Source organism: Rhinolophus hipposideros (genome assembly GCF_964194185.1).
Source record: "Rhinolophus hipposideros genome assembly, chromosome: X".
Taxonomy (NCBI): domain Eukaryota; kingdom Metazoa; phylum Chordata; class Mammalia; order Chiroptera; family Rhinolophidae; genus Rhinolophus; species Rhinolophus hipposideros.
The window spans coordinates 15,110,357-15,120,936 of NC_138046.1; positions in this window are offsets into that span (position 1 = coordinate 15,110,357).

Here is a 10,580-nt window from a genome sequence, read left to right on the forward strand (position 1 = left end):
TTACGGTGGTCAAGACATAGAAACAACCAAAATGTCCTTCGATAGATGAATGGATAAAGCCATTGAAAACTATGTGTTTGGAAGAGTATCACTGGTCAAATAAATTGTATCAATGCAAAAAAAATGGCTGAATACTTTTTTTAATTAAAGTTTATTGGGGTGACTTTGCTTAGTCTATATATAAAAGTGGTGTTGTCTTAGTAATAATAATGATGATGATAATAATAATAGTAATATCAATAAATTATGCTGATTAGTTTCTCCTAATTATTTTCAAAGCCTGCATACCTGCTTTGTTTGGCTGGTTGACATGAAACAGTTTCTTGCTGGAGGCAAAATGTCGTTGGACCATGCACTAATCTTTTTTCCCTTCTGATTTTACCCATTTCCAGGCTGATTTTATAAACAATAAGGTGTTGCCTTTTTTTTCTTTTTTTTTCACAAGACAAAGTAATACTTAGATGTTTATCATTTATATCCCTCACACTGTGTGAACCCCCCTCCCCCATCCACTATCCCTCTGACGTCGCACCGAGCCATTACATTTCCACTGTCTCTATTCTTAATGCTGTACTCCGCTTCTTATAAGTATATACCTACATATATATACATATATACATATATATAATTATAGTTGGCATTCATTATTGTTCAGCTTCAGGTGTACAGTGCAGTGATCAGGCATCTACATCATCCCTGAGGTGGTCTCCCAAATGGGACACGTGTCCATCGGATACCCTACAAAATCTTTACAACATTATTGATTACGTTCCCCAAATTAATTTTCAAAACCCCTATTCAGGCATTTTTACTTGTTTTTATTTTCTGAGAGGGAAGGATACCTATCAGTATGTAGATAGCACTGTGCATTGGAGAACTACTTCTCCTTCGTCTCTGAGTTTTATGTTCCCCTGAGAAGCAGGAAAAGAGTGTTTGAACAATCGATCGTTACTTTTAGACTATATAAACATCTTTCCAATGCCCTGTAACTGGTCAAGCAAAGTAGTCTAATTTCCATAGCGCCAACTTCTTCCAGGCAGATGAAGTTATTGACCAATGACTTTTGGAGGCAGAATACCTCGGCAGATAGTGGTCTGTGAGGTTCAGAATCCTCTGCACAGAGTTTACAGTAAATCTGAGGAGACATCAGACTTGAAGGACTCTCTGTGGGGCAACAAATTTGATGTCAACAAATTTGTGAACAAATTTGATTCAATGTACGGAAAAAAATCTGCATACCTGAATGCTGTGTGGACACTGTAGCTCACCTGATATTCCTGTATGAAAAACTTGTACATTATGTATTAAAGTATTTAGCTCCCTAGTAATGCTGCCAGAGACCTCCATACGTGGTGACCTCTGAAAATGGCAAGAGGAGTAAATGAGTGTTTTATCCCAGCTTGTTAAAAAGAATGTAGCCGTGTTGTTAATAAATACTGAGCTGTATAACATCACCCCAAAGATTTTTATGTGAACGTACTGAATGTTCATCTTTCTATGACTACTTCATTAGAGGTAAAAACCACTAAATGATGCCAAGCAAAAGCTCCGTTACAGTATGTTAGCCAGTTGCCTGGTAGCAGCATGTAATAAGTTCACATACAAAATCATCTTCAAAAATGGAGACTAAGATTGTAGTAGAAAGTGCTGACTCCCTGAATCACATGTCCTAAGTGACTCTTCATGACCTTCAGCACGCTGTCCCAATGTCTTAGCAGGACATACACCGTCCTCCTTAATCTATTCTTTGCTTAGCTGTCAAACTTCAGAAGCACAAATGTAGGTGGAAAAGTACAGCTAGATCTAGGACCTCTCTCCTGTCTCACCTCAGGGAAGGGAAGGTATTCCTCCCTTCTTCCTGGCATCTCTCACAACCCAACTTCTCCCATATTTGTCTTTCTAGGCCCTGTTCCTGGAACCAGGTGTCCTGTATTTGCACTGACTTTTCCCACTTTCTACCCAACCTCCATTTTGGCCTGTCGTTTCCGGTTCTGTCTCTGCCTCTTCAATAATTTGTTAGTATTAAATCAATCTATTAATTCAAACCTAGAATCCTTAATTTTTCATGATTATTCCCCTTTATAGCTTGCTCATTTCAGCATAGCTTACAACCTTTCCCATCAACCTCTTTCTCTTTCTGTTTTTTTCTAGCCTTTTAGCTAGGGCTTGCAAGACCTCTGGCTTGTCTCTTGACTGAAACTTGTTAAATCACATTTATATAATTACATGATGGCATTAATGGAATGGGGCAAAGTAACTTAGGAATCTGAGTAGTGTTTGTAAGATTGCTTCTAGGGATATAGTGCTTCTTTTTCCAGGTAACCAATGACATCCAGAGAAATAGGTCTTTAGTTTCTAGAGAGCCAGTTAAGACATAGTGAATTTGTAAAATAAAAAAGTTTGTCATAAATTGGACAATGCTTGTGGTAAGATTAAAAAGATGATGATGACGATGATGACTAAGTATTACTCAGTGCTTGCCACATGCCAGACACTGAGCTAAGTGTTTTAGGTGCATTATCACATTTAGTACAACAACTGTCTAAGATAGATACTATTATTATTTCCATTTTGAGATTATGTGACTTTTACAAGTCACACAAATGGTAAGTTTTGAGGCTGCATTGTGAACTCTGATATATCTTGTTCCAGTGCTGTGTAATGCAACTATCAGGGCCTTTCAAGAGTAGATTGATTTGCAGATATTTACTAAAGAAATGAAGAAAAGAAGGCTAATGGATGCATTGATGCAAAAATAGATGGATAAAATCATCTGAACATTATGTAACATCTTTTTTTAAACTTATTCGATTTATTATTATTACTATTATTATTTATGTAACAGCTTTTAAAGTACAAAATTTTATTGCTTTCAGGAGATTTTGGTAACACCCTATCCCTCCCTGAGGCACATCCAATCCCGCCTAAAATGTTATTAACCATTACAATAGAAATAACTAATCTTATCCATATCATTTCACCAGCTAAAGTAACTGGCTCTCTGGTTACAATAGAATTATTTTGTTCACAGTGCAATCACTACTTCTAAAATATTCGAAGCAGTATGTTTTTAATAATGTTTTCTGATATAAAGCGTAGAGTTTGGGAGATAACTGTTTGAGGAAACCTCCAAGCTCTGGTACTTTCTGGCTGTAACCATGCACATGCTACTTAGCTCTTCTGTGACTCAGTTTTCTCATCTGTAAAATAGTACTTTGTGCTTTTGGGATTTTAAAAAACTTCTTTAGAGTTTTTTTTTTTTTTTTTTCAGCTAATGTATAAAAGTCTTTGCCTCAGTGCCTGGTACATTTAAATTGTTAGCTATTTCTATAAATAGTGTTAATTAATAGAAATAGCTTCTTTCATTTATCTTGTGACTTGTAATTTTCAAAATGTTTTCACTGAAATTGTCTCAATTGATCATCTAAGAAGCCTAGCTATGAGACTTAAAAATAGCAAATTTGATTCTAAGAAAATTAACAATATGTTCTTGGCTCTGTATTGCTTCTTTTAATTCTTACAACAAACTTGGCAGGTAGGTACGAGTACACAGATGAGAAAATGAAGTTAACAAATATTAAGTGGCTTGTTTCAAGGTATTCAGCTAGTCAGTAGCAGAACTCTGAATCAAATGCACTTTGAGTTGTCTCTCAATCTCAGTTTCAATGCTTTCCTAACTTTGATCATGTGATAAATTTATTGTTGAGAAAGTGGTTCAGTATTATGGACTCTAGAGCCAGTGTGCATGGGTTCAAATCCTGGCTAATTTACTTACCAGCTGTGTGAACATAGGCCTCAGTTTCCATATCTTTAAAATGGACTTTTTAATGATCCTTACTTCAGAGGGATGTGACAAGGATTAAATGAGATAGTATAATATATACAAAGCAATTCAAACAGTATTGGGCACATATTAGGCACTCAAAAAATATTGGCAGTTATTTTCTGATGCAGATGGTTAAGCATCTCCTATATAATTGTTGAAAAATTATTACAACTCAATGCTCTTTTAGTATATTTTACTTTGTTCTGAGACTTAATGGAAGAAAATGATTTTTGAAATCTAAATCCTTGATTCAGAGGATTAATTATTGCAGTATCCCAGCTACTTCCAAGTAACATTTTGACGAAAGGGTTAAGGTACCCACTCTCTGCATGGGGAGAATGAGATACTCACAGATCAAATGCCATTCTGAAGATTAAGTTTAGAAGATGACGATCAGGGGGCCAGACTTCAGTCTTAGCATAGAAGCATTATTACTTACAAGATAGACACTTCGGGAAACACATTGATCAGTCACTCCCTAGTCCCCCCAACATAAATGCAGACCCTTGGTTGTAATAGAGCTTATGTTCTTGACATAGAGAGAATTGATTTCAGTGAGGTGTTCTGAATATCAGTTAGCTTGGGTAATAATAATAGCTACCAGTTAATAAGCGTCTACAATGTTTCAATATATGAACGAGGCCCTCATCTACATGAGATGTAAAGATAACTTGCAAAAACAAGTGTGAAAGACATAGATTTGACCTAATGTATTTGTGTGGTCCACACCTCCCAGGGTGGCAGAAACTAACTCAGTGTCATGGCAAAATTTTCCACCTGCGCATTTTCCCAGCCTTGGTTCTGAGTTGCTCGGGGCTTACAAAGTGCCAAAGAGTTAGCCAAGAATGGGGTACGTGAGTGGGAGGGCCAGTACATGTGTTTCCCAGTGCTGTCAGTCCACTCAAGCAGTCCGATACTTGCAGAAAACCACTAAGATATCCCTCAGTTCTCCTCATACACCCTACAAGTGACTCTTGCCACTGTTTCTACACAGTGTGGTTCAGACTAACCATACTCCAGAATGTAAGAATCCTTCTAATATTGACATTTCATGCTGGGGCTGTGTCATCACTGATAGACTACTTATGCTCCATTTACTGAGAAAAAACAGGGAACCATTACATCTCTGGGATCTTTCTGTCTCCCACATAGGAATCAACGTACTGATCGCTTTGATGTCTTAGCCCCTCCTTCCTTCATTGAACCTTGAGATGAGAGCATATGTGACATCTTGTTTATAGTCTCATGCGAAACCCTGAGCCAGAGGATCCAGCAGATTATTGACTTACAGACAATGTGAGATCATAAATGTTTGTTGTTTTAAGTTGCTATATTTTGGGGTAATCTGTTATGTAGCAATAGAGCGGAAGAAGCATAGGAGCTTATCAATTAAGAGAGAAAAATGGTTAATATTCCAAAAGTACAATTCCATCTTGTATTACCATTCTAGGATATAGTGGTTATCATACCCATTTTGCAAGTGAGATAATTAAAGCTTCAGAGAACTTAAGTAATTTACCAAAGGTCACCCAAGTAGGTGCCTTTCTAGGTACTAGGTACTAAGTCATCAACTTTCTTTTCTCTTCATTACATTTGATAACCACTAGGAAAAAGTTTGAGTCGATATTAGAAAAGAAGAAAAAAATCAACCTTGTTATTTAAATCTGGCAAGCAAGCCTCTATATATGAAGAGTTGTACACTTAATGAAAAAGGTTAATTTAGTGTAACTTGGGGTAACAGTATAAGAAGGGTACAAGTTGACTTTGAACTTGATTGACTTTGCTTCCCTATGAAGAGCTGAAACAGAGTGTAGTAATTTCTGCAAATTATGATAAAGTACACAGGAAAAATTCAGATACTAGACCAACATTTTCACCTTCTTAAGTTGTCACACTTGTTTAATTTCTATCCTACATAGTCCTTCAGAAAGATATGATTTAATAATGCTTTCACCTATGAAACCACTGATAACATTTGGTTCTCATCACATTTTTCTTCTTATATATAATGAGTATTCATGATGGCACTGCTCTTCATCGAGCCTACAGAATTGAAATCAAAGCCAAGAAAATATATTCTGCTCTCTCCATATTGATGTATTGAATGTACGACCATCTTGGCAATGCAACAAAAAAGTGTACTGTGTGCATAAATACATATTTCTTCATACAGTTATTCTGTATTAAACCCAGTTAGATTCCTTGCGTTCCTTATCTATTCCATCATGTGGAGAATTTATTCAGCTAGCCTGAAGAATCCAGACTATTCTATATTTAACTAATGAAAACTCCTTCTTTAAATACAGAGATAGGAAGGGAAGTGGGCCACAGTGAGATGCTTCTGAGTTTTCTATAAAAGGAGGCCCTCAAAGGCTTTTAAAACATTTATTATATTCATTTAACAAACGCATATCATATTTACCTGACACTATTCTAAAAATTTTGTAAATATCGACTGCTTCAATTTTCATGACAACTCCATAAAATAGGTACTCTATTTATATTAATTGTAAAATTGAGGAAACCAAGGCACAGAGATATTAAATACATTGCCTGAGGTTGGACAGCCATTATGCATATACGGCTAATGTTACTGAACAGTCCTGATGATGACCTTTCTTCGGTAAGAAAGCATAGATGTATATAATCTACATACAGATGTAATGGACAGAAGCATTGCCTTATTACCCGAAGAAATATTTTTGAGTCTTGACAGTGACTCATTAATTATGACTTCAATAAAGTAGACTACACTAGATCAGCCTTAGTTTATGTTTTGCTCACCATCGTTTTATCGTTAGCGCCTTACACATTAGACAAACAGTAAGAACTCAATAATTGTTTTTGCTAACTTGATAATGGGTTTGATTATTTAGGGATTATCTGTTGTGTCACCTGATGAGTTATGTAATAGTGCATGCTCCCCCATATTTAACTAAGACCTAGACAGTATTTGCTTAATGTGCATTTTCAGTAAGGATATAGTGTGTAGGAGAAACCAGAAAGAAACACGTTTTACAGGAAAGTCAAATGCACATCAAGTCATAGATTATATTTCGCATGATTCATTCTTGAGTTTTGGAATGTTAGACCAGCCCATACTTAGCTGGAGGTAAAGTCCTTTATAACAATCCAGGAAATTGAAATGGCAAGAGGTAAAACAACCAACTGGGTCAAATTATTACCTTGAAAAATTTGAAGATTGGGTCTACAGTTCCATAATATTATGTTCTGAAAGAATTCCGGTACTTTCTTCATCGAAGAATCAAAAAGGAGATGCTTGGGTTCAATCAAAAAGGAGATCCTTTTAAGACGCTTGGGTTTTTCTTCTGCTATCTGACCTTACCTCCATTTTCAGGTGATTTTTAGTCACAACTATAGCTATTTCAGTTGGCTTCAAGCAGTGTTTTAAATATATTTGCATGGGCAGTATATTTTCTCCTCAAATCCAAATCCAAGTTAACAAAGGGATGCTATCATGGAAACAGAGCTGGATTCTTGCTCCTCCTCTTCCTTCCCCTTCTCCTCTCCTCTTCCCCCATCTTCTCTCCCTCCTACTTCTTCTATGAACTGAGTATGTATAATTACAAAGTCAATAAAGCTAAGCTAAACTTGCAAATTTGATGGAGGACCTCTTGAAACGTCTACAAAAATAGATGGAAATATTTAGAAAATAGTGCCCAAAACACTTTGTTGGAAGCTTTAATATGAAAGAAGCTTCTCGCGCTCATGTTCAGGTGGACAGTAAAATCTACTTAAACTCAGGCCCAATTAAGGTTTATTTTCCGTCTCATACATTTGCCAATAAGAAAATTAATAGAACTAGCAAACTGTTTTCAAACATTTTAAAAGCACTCACTCTCATACAAACTGTTGGGATGTGCATTACCAGTCATTAAAGCTCTTTCTATCATGAGCCCTGCTTGGTTAACCTAGATTTTATTTGCTTGCAAAAAAGAAAAAAAAAAAAAATTACATTTCTTTCAAGTTCTCAATACTTTGGAATCTTTATTCCAAATAGTTTCAATGTGGTTTAGAGAACTGGCCTAACTTGTATTTATTTCTTTTGACCCTTCATTGCAGTATTGAAAAAGATATTCTCAAACTTATGTTCTTCCTCCTTCAATTTAGAATTCTACTGAAAACCCAGGCTTGTTAAAGACTCTAAATATATCATTGTTACAGACGGTAAAGTTTCCAAATTTCTAAATTATTTATTTCTAAATAAACATTTACACTATAATAAAAAGAGCCTATATAAGGAAATTGAAAAGAAAATCCTATGGCCTTTTTCGTATTTCCCAAAAGTTGTGTGACTTTTCCTGTTCTCATTTATCATTTGCATGAATATTCCCACTATACAGAACAAATTCTCTTTAAAAGCAGAGAGAGTTGGGATGTAATTCTAAAAATCACTTAGGTGCAGTTCTTTTCACAATTCACTCATGAGTCGATTAAATGAAAATATTAAAACAAAGATTTTCTTACAGTAAATTTAAGCAAACATGGACTCAATTTCCCTACAGTGAGGCTGCAAATAAAACATGCTTTTGCCCAAGACTTATTCTTTTGTTCTTAAGTAAATGTTCAAAAATGTACCTGGAGTTTCCTCTTTAACAGATTGTTCATAACAGCTCAGTGGAAAGGTTAATGTGATTTATTTTCCCTTGTTTTATCCTTGGTGTCAGTGTTACTGACAATGTGTTTAATAGTATAATATGTATGCTACCAACATTTGACTGCAGACCCAAATAGCTGATGATATAAAACATTTGTCCATTTGGCAAGACGATCTTTGGTTCTTAATGAAAAATGAGAAAATCAATTAAAAATGTTAATTAACACTATTCTTTTGAGTTTATTGACTAAGATCACGAAAAAATATAAATGATCCTACTTTGTTTCTTTCTGACCTATTCAAAGATCTAAAATTTTAAATTATTTTAACAGTGGCAAAAAGTGGCCTATATATGATCCAATAGAGTAGTATACACTGTGACATCACTTTAAATCACTATATTTAAAATACTAAATGTTTAATGAAATGAGATATTTGATAGCAGCCAAAGGAGGAACATATTGGGTGGGATGGTACATTAAACATACATATTTGAGGTCTGATAGGGTCAACACTTTTTATCTGCTAAAAATAAAAGAAAAGATTTAATATTCATTAAACAATGAAGACATTTTTTACAAGGGAGCTAAGACCATTTAAATGGGGAAACTACAGTCTTTTCGACAAATTATGTTGGGAAAACTAAATGTTCATATGCCAAAGAATGAAATTGGGCCCTTGCTCAATACCATATACAAAAATTAACTCAAAATAGGTCCATGACTTAAATGCGAGAGCTATGTTTTACAAGAGGAAAAACTTCATGACATTTTTATCATAGAGGGAAAGCTTCATGACATTCGATTTGGTGGTAATTTCTTGGTTGTGACACCAAAAGCACAGGTAACAAAGGGAAGTCAGGTAAATTGGAATACATGAAAATAAAAACATGTGTGCATCAATGTACACTATCAACAGAGTGAAAAAGCAGTCCATGAAATGGAGAATTATATATTTGGTACGTTGTTCATATCCAAAATAATAATGATAATTTTTTGAAAAAATTAACAACTCAACAACAGAAAACCTGATTAAGAAATGGGCAAAGAAGAAAAAGAAAGAGAAAGAGGAGAAGGAGAACGAGAAAGGAGGAAAGAGGATGTCATGCAGGGTGTCATGTGGGGGTCTCCTGCGGGGTCTCTGGTCCCGCTCCCCACGTAAGAATGCAGGATATGGTGAGGCCAAAAAGGAACACCCACGGAGCCATAGGTAGAGGAGTCATACTACTATAGTCTTGCTGGCAGCTGCGTTGGAGACACAGGAAGCAGGAGCCACACTGTCTGCAACCTGCTGTCCACTTGTCTGCAATCTGCAACCCACACTCCGCCATGCTAACTGCAATCCGTGCTTGCCAGCCCAGCCACCATCTTCTTGCTAGCCCCCATCTTCTGCTAGCGTAGCCATGGCAGTTCTATTAGTGCCCAATGGCTCACTGGTTACAGCTGATGGCCCATTAGCCACAGCTGATGGCCATCCAATCACAGTTGATGGCTATTTATTACCTGAGCCAGCACCCTTCCACGTGAGGCCGAGAGCCTGGAAACTGTTCTCTGGGGCTCTGTCCCCACAAGGAAGAAGAAGAAATGGACAAATGACTTGGAAGACATTTTGCAAAAAACGATACACCAATTACCAATAAGCACAGGAAAAAATACTCAACATTACTCATCATTAGGGCAATGCAAATCAAAACCACAATGAAAGGAGTGACATCAGCAAGATGGAGGAGTAGGAGGTGCCCAGCTTGCGGCCCCCAACGAGAATATCAATTTGACAGCCATCCAGGGACAAAAGTGCCATAGTGGGAGATTTGGGATCCAGGTTGTAAAACCCTGGTGCACCCTATGACTGAAGAAAGCTGCTCTGTGACAGCAGGCCCACTTCTCTGTGGCACGCTCACCAAACATGGTCTAGCCAAAAGGAGCTCCAACCCCCTATGGACTTGGATTCAGTCCTACTTGGGTGCTGTCCTGCAACCAGGCCCATATTCCAAGGGACCCAAGTGAACCCATGACCATGGTTACAGTCCTATCAGCCACGGACCTGACTGCAAGTCCTGAAGCAACCCTGTCACTTGTCTACAGCCCTCCCCTCCTGCCTTCTGCCTGTCCAGAAACATCCCTGCCTGCTCAAGGA